This window comes from Stegodyphus dumicola, chromosome 8, assembly GCF_044657685.1.
Source record: "Stegodyphus dumicola isolate Sdum_Otavi_A_Nest chromosome 8, ASM4465768v1".
Taxonomy (NCBI): Eukaryota; Metazoa; Arthropoda; class Arachnida; order Araneae; family Eresidae; genus Stegodyphus; species Stegodyphus dumicola.
Genome location: NC_140775.1, coordinates 142,932,105 through 142,946,651, shown reverse-complemented (window position 1 = coordinate 142,946,651; position 14,547 = coordinate 142,932,105). Strand labels below are relative to the sequence as shown.

Sequence of the window (14,547 nt, the reverse complement as noted above, 5' to 3'; positions counted from 1 at the left end):
ACGCGACTGCCAGAAACTCTCTGACTTAGATGGAAAAGTCCTCATCCTAAATACACTAAAAACTAATTTGCATTCTGGTGAGGAATACGGAAAGAAGAAGTTAAAGTAAAGATCAAAATCATAATATTATAACAGGTTAGTTAACATAAGAACCTTACACACTGATAATATGTGCAACAGAAATATTGTAGTAGAAAACAAAAAGGTTTTGTATCCGGTGAAAATAGAAATAGGACTGCTTAAAGTACACATCGTGCTGGCATTCAAAAAATTTTTTAAAATCTTGTTTTCAACAATGAAAGAATGATGTAAAACTAACTTTATGTATTAAAATATAAGAACTATGAAGAAGTTAACTGAAATTATTATTATTCATTGTATTACTCATACATCAATAATTTAGCATGACGTACTTCATAGCTATTGTCACCTCATGTATCAGTGATTTCTTATTTCATTATTTATAATGGAGGTACTCGTTATCGTTTTCATTATTAGAGGCAGGAGCGGCCAGCTGCCGAAAATAGTAATATTAAAATAAATAGAAAACAAAGGGTTGGGGTTGCATATATTGGGTCGGAGGCTGAAGTTTGGGAAAAATTTGGTGTCTCTATGTAGTGCTTTTTTGGGGGCCCACCAGCTGCCGAGCGGTCGCTGAACACTGGTAGTTCGGTCCGAGGTTCGAATCCCGCGAATAGGCTGGCTGCGTGGGTGTTTTCGTGGTTTTCCCCATGTGTAACGTGTATACGAGCCAGTTTCCCTTAAAACGTCCTCCATGAAGGCATCCCTCCCTTAAGGCAGATAGCCCTCGAGTGCTTTGACGTAATCTAATGAATGTATCTATGTACTGCTATTTTTGATGTTTCTATGTACTGCTGCGGAAGTTTAAAACAAAAGCTAAATATCTTGAATCTTCGCCGAATAGCAAGAAGGTGGGCAGAGGAAGATTAAAAATATTTTACATCGCTCAAGAGGTAACCCATTTTTTATTAAAATCATAGAGTTCTCGCTTAAATTTCAATTTGAAAATTAGTAAAAGCCTTTAAGTGCAACTCAGCGAATAAATAAACATATGTTGTCACTCTAATATAAAATAGTTGCACACATTCATCCATAGCACACTGTTGCTATTCAATGAAGCAATAAGATATTTAATTATCCTTTCAAATTTAATCTATCTCTAAGTACTTACAAACATCTACGTCTTACGCTTTACCGGATAGTACCACACCGCTTGTGAAACACTGGTTTTTCTAATAAAAATTCCTTAAATTCGCCCTAAATAGAGAATATGTAAAAAAATAAACTCGAAGTTTAATATTCGGGCTTCGAAGTGTACGTGATCGGATTCAGGATTAAGTGTATAAAAATTTCGTGTTTTTGTGTGATGACATTTTCCTATAATACAAAGAATGTACGTACATGCATTCTAAATCTAAATCTTCTGTCACTAAATAATAAAGAATTTTTATGTATAAGTATGTTCCTCACGCTGCGGTAAAGCAGCAGTACATGTTGCCACCAAAGTTTTCACACACTTCAGCCTCCGACCGAATATATGCAACCCAAAACAGGCATTTTGAATTTGTTTTCCATTTATTTTAATATTTTGAGTAAACTCAATGAATTCGTGAATAGCAATAGCATATTCAACGATTTAAAAAAATACACAATGCAACTAAGTGGATTTTATGCTACAATATTCTTGATAATACTTTGAATCATAATTTAGATTTCATAGCTAAGATTTTTTCAATATCTTCTTTTAGAAATTAGCTCTAGCTGTAGTTCTTTTCACGTATTTCTATTCAATATCTGGAAGCAAGTGAACGTCCCCAGTGGCGCAACTGGTTAGCGCGCCGTACTTATACGACAGTATGTGTGAGAGATGCGGAGGTTGTGAGTTCGATCCTCACTTGGGGAAACTGTATTTTAGCTTTTCCGAATAACACGTGGAAAAGTTAGCAAAAAAATTAGATAAAAATTTTTATATGATTTAAATGAAAACATGTTGCCATTGCCGATATAAAATGTTTATGTACTTCCACATGCCAGTCTGTTGGTATTCGATGAGATATAAGATATTTAGTTTTCGTTCAAATTTAATCTATTTGCAAGCTACTTAAAAACAATAAACTCAGTTTTGAAACTAAATTATTATTAATTACTAGCGGGAGCGACGAAATGAATACTAGCTGTTCTCATTGAAATCATGTAATACGTTTTCATCGTAACTATTCTTGAAGACTGTTATTCAGAAAAGGTAAAATGTAGTTCCGCAGGTGAGGATCGAACTCACAACCTCCGCATCTCTCACGCGTACTGTCGTATAAGTACGGCGCGCTAACCAGTTGCGCCACTGGGGACATTTGCTTGCTTACAGGTATTGAATAGAAATACGTGAAAAAATTATAGATAAAGCTAATTTCTAAAGCAAAACGTTGGGAAAATCTTAGGCGTGCTATCTAAATTATGAATAAAAGTATTATCAAGAATATTGTAGCTTAATTCCACGTAGTTGCATTGTGTATTTTTGAAAATGAATTTATACGTCCATATGACATTCTTTTTCAAATTGTGGAAGTCGCCAGATAAGCTTAAAGCTTTTTCTTCGCCTAATATAAAATAATATGAACTATGTTATTTGTCGGTAGACAACGTTTCTTTACAAAGAAAGAAGAATAATTTAATGTGATGAATCTTAGTCGTTTTAAGGTCTTGTTCGTCAACTATGTTACTTTATAACAGTTTTCTCTGTTATAAAGTAACTTCTTGTTACTTTATAACAGAGAAGGACAGTCATTCACATTTATTACGTAAGTTTTTTCTAACTATTGAAGAGTTGATGGACAGAAATTAAATAAACTTTACTTTCACACATAATTAGTTATTTCAGACTATTTTCAAATAAATATTATAAGGAATTTCTCCCGCCTTTTTGGCATGCCTTCGTGGTGTGGTGGTCTGCATGCTGGACGTGTATTCCAAAGGTCCGTGGTTCGATTCTCGGAGAAAGCGTTGCTCATTTTTCATCTCTCCTGATTCCGAAAATACCTAATGTCTCTACAGTGGCGCCCGAAGTAAACAAGGGTGGTGGATGATGATTCTCCACACTCCAAGACTTGGCGATTGGGTACCCTAAAAAACCCCATTCGCCCTTTAAAAGGGGGAGTATATAAGGTATTTCTCCCGCTTTCTTGGCATGCCTTCGCGGTGAGGTGGTCTGCACGCTATGCGCGTATTCCAGAGGTCCGTGGTTCGATTCGCGGCGAAGGCGTTGCTCATTTTTCATCTCTTCTGCTTCCGAAAATACTTAATGTCTCTACAATAGTAATTGATTCTTGTTACTTGATAACAGAGAAGGACAGTCATTCACATTTATTCCCTGCTATTCTACGTTAAATTTTAAGAGTTTAATATTCTTGTATTTTGAAGTTCGTAATCGAATTTATCACACTCTCTCTAACACTCTCAAAATCACTTATACTTTCTGTATCGCTGCGACATTTTCTTTCACTTATCTGTTTTGTTGTCTGGCAATTAAATAATGACTCTTCGGATTTTGAAAAATTTGTATCATATGAAGCACAGTATTTTTTTTTAATTTTCATAATCGTATACCGTTAACCATTTTATTAACTGCTAGCAGAAGTATTTATTTGGATACATTTTGGAAGAGTTGTTATATTATGCTATGAATGTTATAAACAAAACAGGTTTTAACACCCTACAGTAAAGCGATTACAAAATTTCTAATTATATTCCCCGTGTAACATAACTCAATCAAAAATAAAATCTAATGGTTTTATATAAAGCTCTGTAGTAAGACACAGAATTGCAGCCTTATACCAGTGGACTCAAACTGATGGTCCGCGGCTGCATGTGGTTCCCTAAGGAATTTTATACTGCCTACGAAGACATTTTAATTATGCATTTATTGCGAATATGTAGTTGCAAAAAATTTAAGATTTTTTAGTATATGAAGTCCGAGTTTACATTATTTTCATTAGCATTAGGAACTTGCATAAATAACGCACCAGAAAGTCTATAAACGAAAATAATTAATTTATAATGTGTTAAAATCTTATTCAGAGATCTGAAGATATATATTTTATTGACATTTGTTTATACTTGTCAAATAGTGAATAAGGTCAGTTACGAATTTTTGAACTAAGAATAATCTCTTTGTTTGGAAATACATTTATACTTTTAAACAACTTTTTTTAACAGTTGAACATTAATAAGAGCGACCGATGAGCATTTACAATCGATGAAGAAGAGATTTTCTAGTAAATGTTTTCCAAGGATACAAACTTTATCAGAATCGAAAAGTCATCAGCTGCCAAACTGCAGTAAGATACGAACAACTATAATTATTACATATAAACACAGATATTTTTATTTATGCATCGAAGGAAAATTTAGTAAAATAAGAGACTGAGTTGTCATTAATGTTCAAGTTTTTTACCACTTAAAATAATTTTTAATTAAAACTCAGAAAGTTTTCAGAATTTGTTTATATTTTTAGTTTAAATTAAGTTACTTCATTATTCATTAAACATCTTAGAACTATGGTACCAAATATTCGATTTTAGATATAAAATTATAAAAAAATTTGAACTTCACTTTCCTTTGAGCTATTTTAATTATTATTTATGTACGTTTTTATAAATATTTAGTAAAGTAAATTAAAAATGTGTTTAAAATATTTGTTATTTTGTTCATGGAAAATTTTGATTTTGTTTAAAAAAAAAAAAAGAATTTGGTCCATCAGCTATTTTCGGATCATGTATTCGGCCAGCATGCAAGTTAAGTCAGACTTTCTGAGGTGAAGTCAAAACCTTCCAGTGGACTTCCTGGTGTCGGAGAAACTTGAAATCTTTCGGAGTGGGGCAGGTTAAAAGCGACGTTGTCTTGCGACATGGTTCGTAATGAATACGTGCGCCACTATAAAGCTATACTTGAATTTTAATCCTACAACCCTAGTAAAAAGTAGCAAGCTATCGCTATACGTATGAAATGCAAAGACCTGTCAAGGTTTAAAGAATTTTTATATTAAATTGAACTCTCAACGCAAAGCGCAGAACGTGTGCCATATATACTGCTTTTGGCGACGTAAATTAAAGAGTATCATATGCTTAAATTTAAAATTTGACAAAGTATTCTAAGACTACACAGTCAGTACAAATAAGCTGTGGTTCTTCTAACTTTATTGGCACGTACGTTTAAAGACAAAACCGAGATAATACATTTTAGACAGAGCTGTCAGAATTTTAACTATACTACGCGACTGCCAGAAACTCTATGTCTAAGATCACGTATCATCACTTTGCTATAAGCTTCAATTACTGTTAGTGTTTACTAGCCGATTTAGTTTATTGCCCCAAGGCCAATCACGGTAAAATTTTGAAATTATGGCACAATCACACCTTACACCCGGAGGCGATGTTGTTATTTTGGTAAAGTCAAGCGTTTAAAGCCATGTTCGTAAATTCACAAAGCTCTTATCAGAGGGTGAATTAAGCACTGCGGACTTGAAGTCCTGAAATTCAGTCTCTAATTCATATATACACTATTTACACAGTCTTTTAGACATGCAGAATGTTGAAACTTGCGATTTATTGGTCACGTGACGTGAGCAACTAATGGGGAAAGTTTTCCCTTTCATAATTTACATAAATGAAGAAATAATCTTGAAAATTCATTTTTAGGATTTTTTTTACTGAAAAAAACACAAGAAGCTCCCCATGTACCACACAGCACCACATGGGGCTCACACAAGTAAGTATGAAACAGAATACAATACAGGGGTGCACTACCCGTGCAATATAAACAGAAGAGAAAATTGAAACAAAATTGAGAAGGATTACAAAGTTTTACAATGAATTGACAAAAAACTGTTAAATGCACTTCTCTCAGAAATAAATTGGTAAAATTCAGGAGGCCACTTAATATTAAAATTTTGGAGTGCCAATTTCAAGATTTTTCTTTCACTCTCATATTTAGGACATAGAAGAAGCACATGTTCAACATTCTCCTATCCACCGAGGCTACAATCACAGACAGACTCTGGGATTAAATTATATCAGCTCAGATAACTTTTGAAATTACCATGGCCAGTAAGAAATTGGGTTAATTTATAGTTTGTGAAGAAGTGATGACATGACAATCTCATTTTAATGGAAGGGAAAAAATCTCTTAGTTAAGTTCCCTTTATTTGAGCTAAGGAATTCTTGGTTCCACGACTTCACAATACTTTTATACATGACCTTCTTATAAAAGGAATTAGGGATATTGACAAAAGTATCAATTTCACGTTTGGTGGCTGTCTTAGCAAGGAAATCGGCTCGTTCGTTTCCAACAACACCTGTATGACGAAATTCAACCAAAATATTTTTATCTTGAAGTTACATGTTGCAGGCCGACGAATTTGAAATGAACGTAAATAAAGTCACGTGGTGCCTGTTTAAGGTCCAAAAGCCCTCAGCTTAAATACACTAGAAACTAATTTGTATTCTGGCAAGGAAAACGGAAAGAAGAATTCAAAATAAATATCAAAATCATAATAACTGGTAGTGGTTAAAATAAGAACCTCACATATTTATAAATGCTACAAATATATTGTAGTAGAAAAAAGTTTTCGTATCCGGTGAAAATAGAAATAACACTGCTTAAAGTATACAACATACTGGCATTCAGAAATGAAAAATTTTCTTGTTCTCAGCAATGAATAAACGATACAGAAAAACCTTTACTGAGTAAAAAATAAGAACTACGAATAAGTTAAGTGGAACTATTATTCATTCATTCTATAGCTCATTTGTCAATTATTTAGTATGACCTAAATCAGAGCTATTGTCAGCTCATGTATCAGTGATTTATTACCCCTTTATTAATAATGTAGATACTCGTGATCGTTTTCATTACTAAATGCAGGCTAGGCAAGCTGCCTAAAATAGTTAATATAAAAACGAAGTGAGCAAGTGGCGAGAGGAGGATTAAAATTATTTTATATCGGGCAGTGCCAATATATTTCTCTTAAATCGTCGAGCTCTTTGATTAAACTTGAAATGTATATTTCAAGCTTTACCGAGTGGCTCTACATTATTTATAAAGCGTTGAGTTTTTTAATAAAATGTTCCTTGAACTTGGACGAAATAAAAATAAAGAAAAAAAATCACTCGATATTCGGTTCAATATTCCGGCTTCGAGGTGAACATGATTTGGGTGGCGGACTACCTCGACTACCCGATCATGTGCACCACAATTTGCATGCATTCAAAAATGTGCTTTCAAAATTTGGTGTTGCCGTGCTGTGTTGCCGTTTTTCCACAATCCAAGAAAAATATGTACATGCGTACATAATTATTCTTCATCTCTGTTACTAAATAATAAAGAATTTTTATGTATGTATGCTATGTTCCTCACATAGTGGAAAAACAGTAGTACATAGAGGCACCAAATTCTTTACACACATGAGGCTCCACTTGAATATAGGGAACCTAAAACCGGCATTTTAAATTTGCTTTCCATTTATTTAAAATGTTTCGTGAACTCAATGAATTCTTGATTAATAAACTCAACGGTTTAAAAATGTGTTGCCATTAGTAAAAGATTTTAAATTTACTAAAAAACTCAGCGAATAAATAAAAATACGTTGCCGCTGCAGACATATTTGTGCACGTCCACGTGCAAATCAGGTGGTATGTGGTGAAACATGACATATTTAGTTCTCCTTTAAAATTTAATCTATTCGTAAGCTACTTTAAAACAATAGATACGAAACTAAATTATTATTAATGAATAGTGAGACCCATGAAATCAATACTAGCTGTTCTTATTAAAATCATGTAATACATTTTTATAGTTTTCTAACTGTTCTAGAATCATAAAAGGTAAAATGCAGTTTTCCCCAGGTGAGGATCGAACTCACAACCTCCGCATCTCTCGCTCGTACTGTCGTATAAGTACGGCGCGCTAACCAATTGCGCCACTGGGGACGTTTTGTTTGCTGCAGAGATTGAATACAAATATATTTAAAACAATTTAGACAAAGCTAATTCCTAAAGCAAAGAAAATATTGAAAAACCTTAGCTGTGCTATCTACATTATGAACAAAATAATTATCAAAAATATTGTAGCCTAAGTCCCCGTAGTTGCAATTTGTATTTTCAATACTGAATTTATTCGTCTGTAGAAAATTCTGTTTCAAATTTTGGAAGTCACCAGATAAGCTTAAAGCTTTTCCCTCTGCATGACAAAAGCCAAAATAATTTAAATTTCTCACCTAATATAAAATAAAATAACATAAAAAACTATGTTATATGTTAGTAGACAAAGTTTTTTTACAAAGAAAGAAGAGCAGTTTAATGTGATGAATCTTGGTCTTTTAAAGCTAAGAGTGCCATGTAAGTTCTTTCCAACTAATGAAGCCTTTGACAGAGAGAAATTAAATAAACTTTACGTTCACGCATATTTATTTTAGAGCCACGTGGTTATTTTAGATTATTTTCAAACGAATATTTATTGACTCTTGTTATTTAACAATAGAAAAGAACAGTCACTGGCTTTCATTTCCTGTCATTCTACTTGTATGTTACATTTTCAGGTTTAAATATTCTTAGGTTAGAAGTTTGTAATCAAATTTATCACTCCTGTCTGACACTTTCACAAGCACTTTTACTTTCTGGATAGATGTGACATTTTCTTTCAGTTGTCTGCTTTTACTATCGGGCAATGAAATAATGACTTTTCAGATTTTGGAAAACATTTTGTGGTATGAGACATATTATTTGCTTTTTCTTTCTGAATTGCATACCGTTAACCGTTTATTTTCAACTGCTCAAAGCCATATCTACAATATTTGGAGACATTTTGAAACAGGTGTTATTTTATGCAGTGAGTGTTATAAATAAAACAGGTTTTTAACACCCTCGAATAAAGCGATTGCAAAATTTCTAATTATATTTCCTATATAACATCATCGAATTGAAAATAAAATCTATTGGTTATGAATAAAGCTTTGTAGTAACATACAGGTTGCAGCCTTATACCAAAGTACTCAAACTCATGGGCCGCAGCCGTATGGGTTTTCCGAAGCAATTTAATGCTGCCTACGAATATATGTTAATTGCGTATTTGTTGCAAATACGACATTCCAAAGATTTCAAGATTCTAATTGTATGAAGTCAGAGTTTACATTATTTTTCTTACCATTAAAAACTAACACGAATAAAGCACCAGAAAATAAAAAAACATAAATTGAAATAATAAATTTATATTGTAATACAAAATCTTATTGAGAAATTTGAAGACATCAGAAATAATGGAAGCGTATGTACACGCAACACAGAAAAGGATGAAACTTATGTATCGCTGCAGATTTTCAAATTATAGCCCGAGTAAATATTAATTGTAGAAAAGGAAAGTGTATTGTAGCTGTTAAACAGTGGGAACAATCTCTTGCCTAAAGTTTTGTTGATTAGAGTCTTAGAATCTATCCGCCCGTTCCGCAAGATTTTTGGGATTTGAGAATTTGAAATTGCTGTTCCTGCTTATTATGCATTGCGATTTTCTTTGGAAGTTTCTTAACTTTTAATAATGATTTACATAGTGCAACATTTTTTTAAAATTTAACTAATAAAAAAGAAATCTACAATGATATATTCCGAAACTAAATTTATCGACGATCGTATTTCATTGAATTTGACAAAATATGAATTGGTAGTTTAGCCATAGAATCACAAAAGCAAGATTAATGCATAATTGATAAGCATTGCTGCATTCCTCTTCTACATCATATTGATGATGTATAGTTCGATTCCAAATACAGGGCATTTTTAATGTCTTCTTTGCATAAAAATATTGAAATTCCCTTACAACTATATCTTAAATAACTTGAACTGTTTAACTAGTGTAAAAGTAATTAGAAGCTGAACAACGTCTTTAACTAATTAATTTAACTCAGAAGCTTTTAACATATTAATTCCCTTCGACAAAACTCAAAGAATATAAAAGTGTTTAATTTTGCCAAACATCTAAAACAAATAAGCTTAAAGAGAAGACGGCAAACAAGGAAATAATGGACTATTTTTCCACCATCGAAACTAAAGAGACGAGCATGAAAGATAAGCTCTCTTCCTGGTACCGAAGTTTCCGAAATGATTTCTGAACAAAAGTTATTTTCCGAATAGACCAGGAAATGTGAATATTTGCCGAAAGAATAAAGGAAGAGTAAACTGTCATTGGACAAAAAATTAAACTAAAATGGCTATTAATTACTTGTCAGTGCTTAGCTTCCAAATTGGAGGTACAGGAAAGTCTGGAGACAGAATTATTAAAAAAAAGATATATATTAAATTTATAAATATTTTCGTCGATTTTTATGAGTTTAAGGAAAACCTACTGCTACCTAGCATGTTATCACATTTTGAAAAATATAAAAATATAAAAATACAAAAATAATAATAATAATAATAATAATAATAAAATAAAAAAAAAATTCTAGATAATTATTTTACATAAAGTCTAGGATTAATTTATCTTAAAGAGTTCTTGTTTTAAGGTATTCTTATTCAATATGAAATATGTTGCAGAATAAAAGAAGATCTTACTGAGGAAATATTTACTAATAGTAGTTGGTTTTGATTCGTTTTTTTTTAATTATAGCAAAGCACTTGCAGGCTATCTGCCTAAGGGGAGGGATGCCTTCGTGGATGGCTTTCTGTGGAAAACTGGCTCGTATATACGTTACACACGGGGAAAATCACGAAAACATCATTCAGCTAGCCCGCTAATAGTAGTTGTCTTTATAAAATGACATAAACTTTCTTTCTTCATTATGCAGTTTTCCCGATAATGCCATCTCAGTTACTTTAATCCACACTTTAGTATGGAATTTAATTTTTGTATCAATTTTTTTCCCTTCTGGCCATGGGCACATTGCTTCTTCCATGTTTTGTGTCTCTGGATAACAGATACTGAAAATCACTTGGTCATTGAATTAAAAAAAATTCTTCATCGTTAAGTTCTTCATTTTCATTTATTATTTTACACAAATGTTTAATTTATTTTGAAAAGACACCGCGAAACTGTTCAGTAATTTTTCTCACAGTAGTTTTAGAAATTTATTCTTGCTTTCAGTCATTATCCTTCACGCTTATTTTTTCATGGAATTAATTTTAGCTTAATAACAGCTTTGGGACCAAACCGAGACAAGACTGTTTCTCAAAGAAGGAAAGTTAAAATATAATTTTGACGTGCAAGACAAGTAAAATAAAATAATGTAAAAGAATGTTTTTATAAAATAATTTTTTAATTTTTTAATAATTTTTAATTATTTATTATTAAAAGTTTTCAGTTGATACAAGTTGATCTCTACTCTGCAATTCTTAATATCATGCTATTCTTAATATGGAAAGAGCAATATTGTCTGCGCGGACAATCTCATGCAGAATGGTTGAAGTCTTTACATGTAAAGCATCTTCTGGCCATATTCAATAATTCGGTATTCCCTCCTCCAATGAAGATTTTTTTTCCTTTCCATCATTAATTACATAGTTAGTGGCGATCATTCAATGATCTCTTTTACTGCGCGATTTAGTTTATCATTCAACTTAAATATTACTTTAAAGCCACTTTTTGTTAGGGAAAAGTAGATTGCCGTAATATTATGCATTTCCTCAGCGGTTATTCCCCTAGGGATTTTATCAAATGTGCAATTTGGAGTTCTTCTCTGGGGAATTCGTATTAAATTTTATTGCATGTTTTGAAATTTTTCGCAAATCTCAAGAAATGTTTTGACTTCCTCTTGGTTTTCTCAGGAAATTGTTGTGCCTTTCTGATTGCTTTAATCTTTATTCCGAGTATTGAAACTGAGGACAGTTTCACTAGTTGTTCTTGTTTGTTTATTTTGGAATAATTAGAAGTGCTGGTCATTTTACCCACTTCTACCCACTTTGGAAAGATGGAACTGATGGCAAAAATTAAGAAAATCAAATTTTAAAATGAAATACTGAGGAAACTGTACATAAACTTATGAATGGAATAAATTAAAAATGGCGCGGTACATTTCATTTTGATGCAATAGCATCGTAACCTTGTAACTGTTTCCTAGAAATGACGAAGGAAGAAGCTATTTTGTGTCACACCGTAGTAATTTTTCAAAAATAACTTAGAATCTCGTCCAGTTAATTTTCTCTTAAAAGAAGAAATGTTTTTATAATACGTAAAATGTTGAAAAGTTTGTATTCAGTTCATTTTTTGAGATTGAAATTTTAAAATCACAAACGTCAAATGAAGAAAAAAAATGACGGATTTTCGAAATTTGCCAAAAAAAAATAAATAAATAAATAAATAAATAAAAATAAAAAAAAAATGAGAAAAGGCTTAAAAGTTCTATACAAATTTTATTTAAAAGATTTCTTCCCAGTATCTGATTGTGCAAACAGTAAATTTCCGAGATATTTTTAGTTTGTTCTTTAAACGAAGGTATGTTTGGAAAATCGTTTCAGCATTTAATTTTAAAAAGTCTAAATCGATTTGAAAAAAATCACTTCACCATATCGTATTGTCTTCTACAAACAGGTTTGTGCGAAATTTAAGCTCTTTAGTTTATTCGGAAGTAGTTTAAAAATCGATGACAAATTTCCGACCATAGTGACAAATACCATAAGTGAACTAAATAAACGTTTGTAATAAAAAAGTGGAAAAATACCGAATATGGTTATTTATTTATGTTAAAATTTTGCCGATAACAGCGAAAAAAAATGTGTTCCTTCCACTTTTAGAACCATGGTATGCTTGAGTCACCGCCTACCCGTTATAGTGGTTAGCGTCGCTGACTGCCGTGCTGAAGGGCGCGGGTTCGAATCCCGGAGAAGGCATGTCTGTTTGTAAATGTATAATGTCGGTGCGGCATGGCAGCACTCTAACTATGCTTCAAGTAGAAAGTCCTCTCAATTCGAAAGTCTCCTGCATTTAGTGTTTGGCGGAAAAGAAGAGGGGTAGGAGACCCTCCGACCCATCCTCCCAGGGGGAAAATTGGGGCGGAACTAAGTTAAATCGCACTGTCACGTGAATGGTGCAAGGCGGTTGCCAACGACAGGTGTATACTAGCGCTCCTTGCCACGAGGAATTTTGTGGATTTGGGCTGACAAGTGAGCATAAGGAACAACAAGAACATGTTTCAGAAACTTCAGAGAAACAAGAATACTTAAATTTAGTAGGAAATATTATTTTCAGTTTTGGTACTTATTTGTAAGAAATTTTGAAACGGAAACTTTAGTACTGCAACTAATTTAACAGGAGTTAAAATTCTAGAACTACAATTCAATTTTTTATGTTTTTCACTTTAATAAAACTCTAAACATTATTTTTCTTATAAAATAACTGAACTTCGCTTTCCTTTAAAATAAAAAATATGTATAAAGCAGGAAAATCACAGTCATTACGTCAGGAAAAGGACTCAACACTTTTTTTAATAAATAATGAATATAATCTTTTTATTTGGTACATTAGTTCCTTCTATTATAATTAGAGCACTTTCCTCTTATGCGATAAACTTACGAAGGGAATTTTTCTTTAAATGTTTGCGGATTATTCGACTTTAGGCTCTCGAGGATGGTAAAGCTTTCGAATTTTGGAACAGCAAATGCAACAATGTTAATTGCTGTTTCGGAAACAATTGAGTTTTCACAATTTCTAGAGTCCGTAATTGGAAGATGGAAATAGCTTTCCATTTCTATTGAAATGCAGTATTAACTGAGTTAATCAATACAGGAAACAAGTTTTCACATCTGGTGTTTAAAATTCGTAATACTGATATTCAAATAATACTTTCCTGGTGCATTTATTTAATATTCTCAATTGAAATGTTACTAATTGTGTTAAATATGTTACTATGAGAGCAAGTGAATTTCCGTTTTGCATCAAACTGGTGTAAGCAGTATACATTTGGATTATTGCATATTTAGTAAAATCTGGTCTACCATTGATATAATGGATAATTAAATATTAGTAATTCGTACCTTGTTACAATCTTAGCAAACAGGTTGGATGCATGGAAATTTCATGATTTGTGTCCTATGTAACGTAAATATGAGAATATTCCTCTTAGAAGGATTCGTCTTAGAAGGATATGTTTACCTCACACAGAAGGGTTTTAACGTTTTGCTTTCATCTGTTAACAAAACGACTGCTCTGAAGAATCCAGACGAGTTTACACTTCTTTGGAGATGGTCGTCTTAAATAATACAATCGCAATCCAAGACTTAAATTTAGTCGAATCCACTTCAGTTGATCTTTGGTATTTCTCAGTTTTGAAGAAAATTTAACCTATAACAGCTACAAATATGATGATTTTTGGTACTATTTAGTATAAAACTGACCTGCAACATTTAAGAAAAAAAAGTTGGTAAACTTTGGTAACAAAGATATCTACATAAACTAGCATAACTGGTTAATAAAATCGTCTTTTTCAAACTTTAAATCTTGGTTTTATGATTGTGCAGTAAAATTGTTTCACCGCAGTTTTTTAATTTATGGATG

General features: G+C 32.2%; 3 non-coding genes across 3 annotated transcripts; 1 reads left to right on the top strand and 2 right to left on the bottom strand.

Moving 5' to 3' along the window:
- Window positions 1–1,832: 1,832 nt before the first annotated feature.
- Window positions 1,833–1,924, top strand: TRNAI-UAU (transfer RNA isoleucine (anticodon UAU)). The gene is given in 2 exon segments: window positions 1,833–1,870; window positions 1,889–1,924. It is a non-coding gene; the product is annotated as a tRNA-Ile (tRNA).
- A 350-nt stretch (window positions 1,925–2,274) lies between these two features.
- TRNAI-UAU (transfer RNA isoleucine (anticodon UAU)) lies at window positions 2,275–2,366 on the bottom strand. Its single transcript is given in 2 exon segments — window positions 2,275–2,310; window positions 2,329–2,366. It is a non-coding gene; the product is annotated as a tRNA-Ile (tRNA).
- A 5,542-nt stretch (window positions 2,367–7,908) lies between these two features.
- TRNAI-UAU (transfer RNA isoleucine (anticodon UAU)) lies at window positions 7,909–8,000 on the bottom strand. Its single transcript is given in 2 exon segments — window positions 7,909–7,944; window positions 7,963–8,000. It is a non-coding gene; the product is annotated as a tRNA-Ile (tRNA).
- Window positions 8,001–14,547: the final 6,547 nt, after the last annotated feature.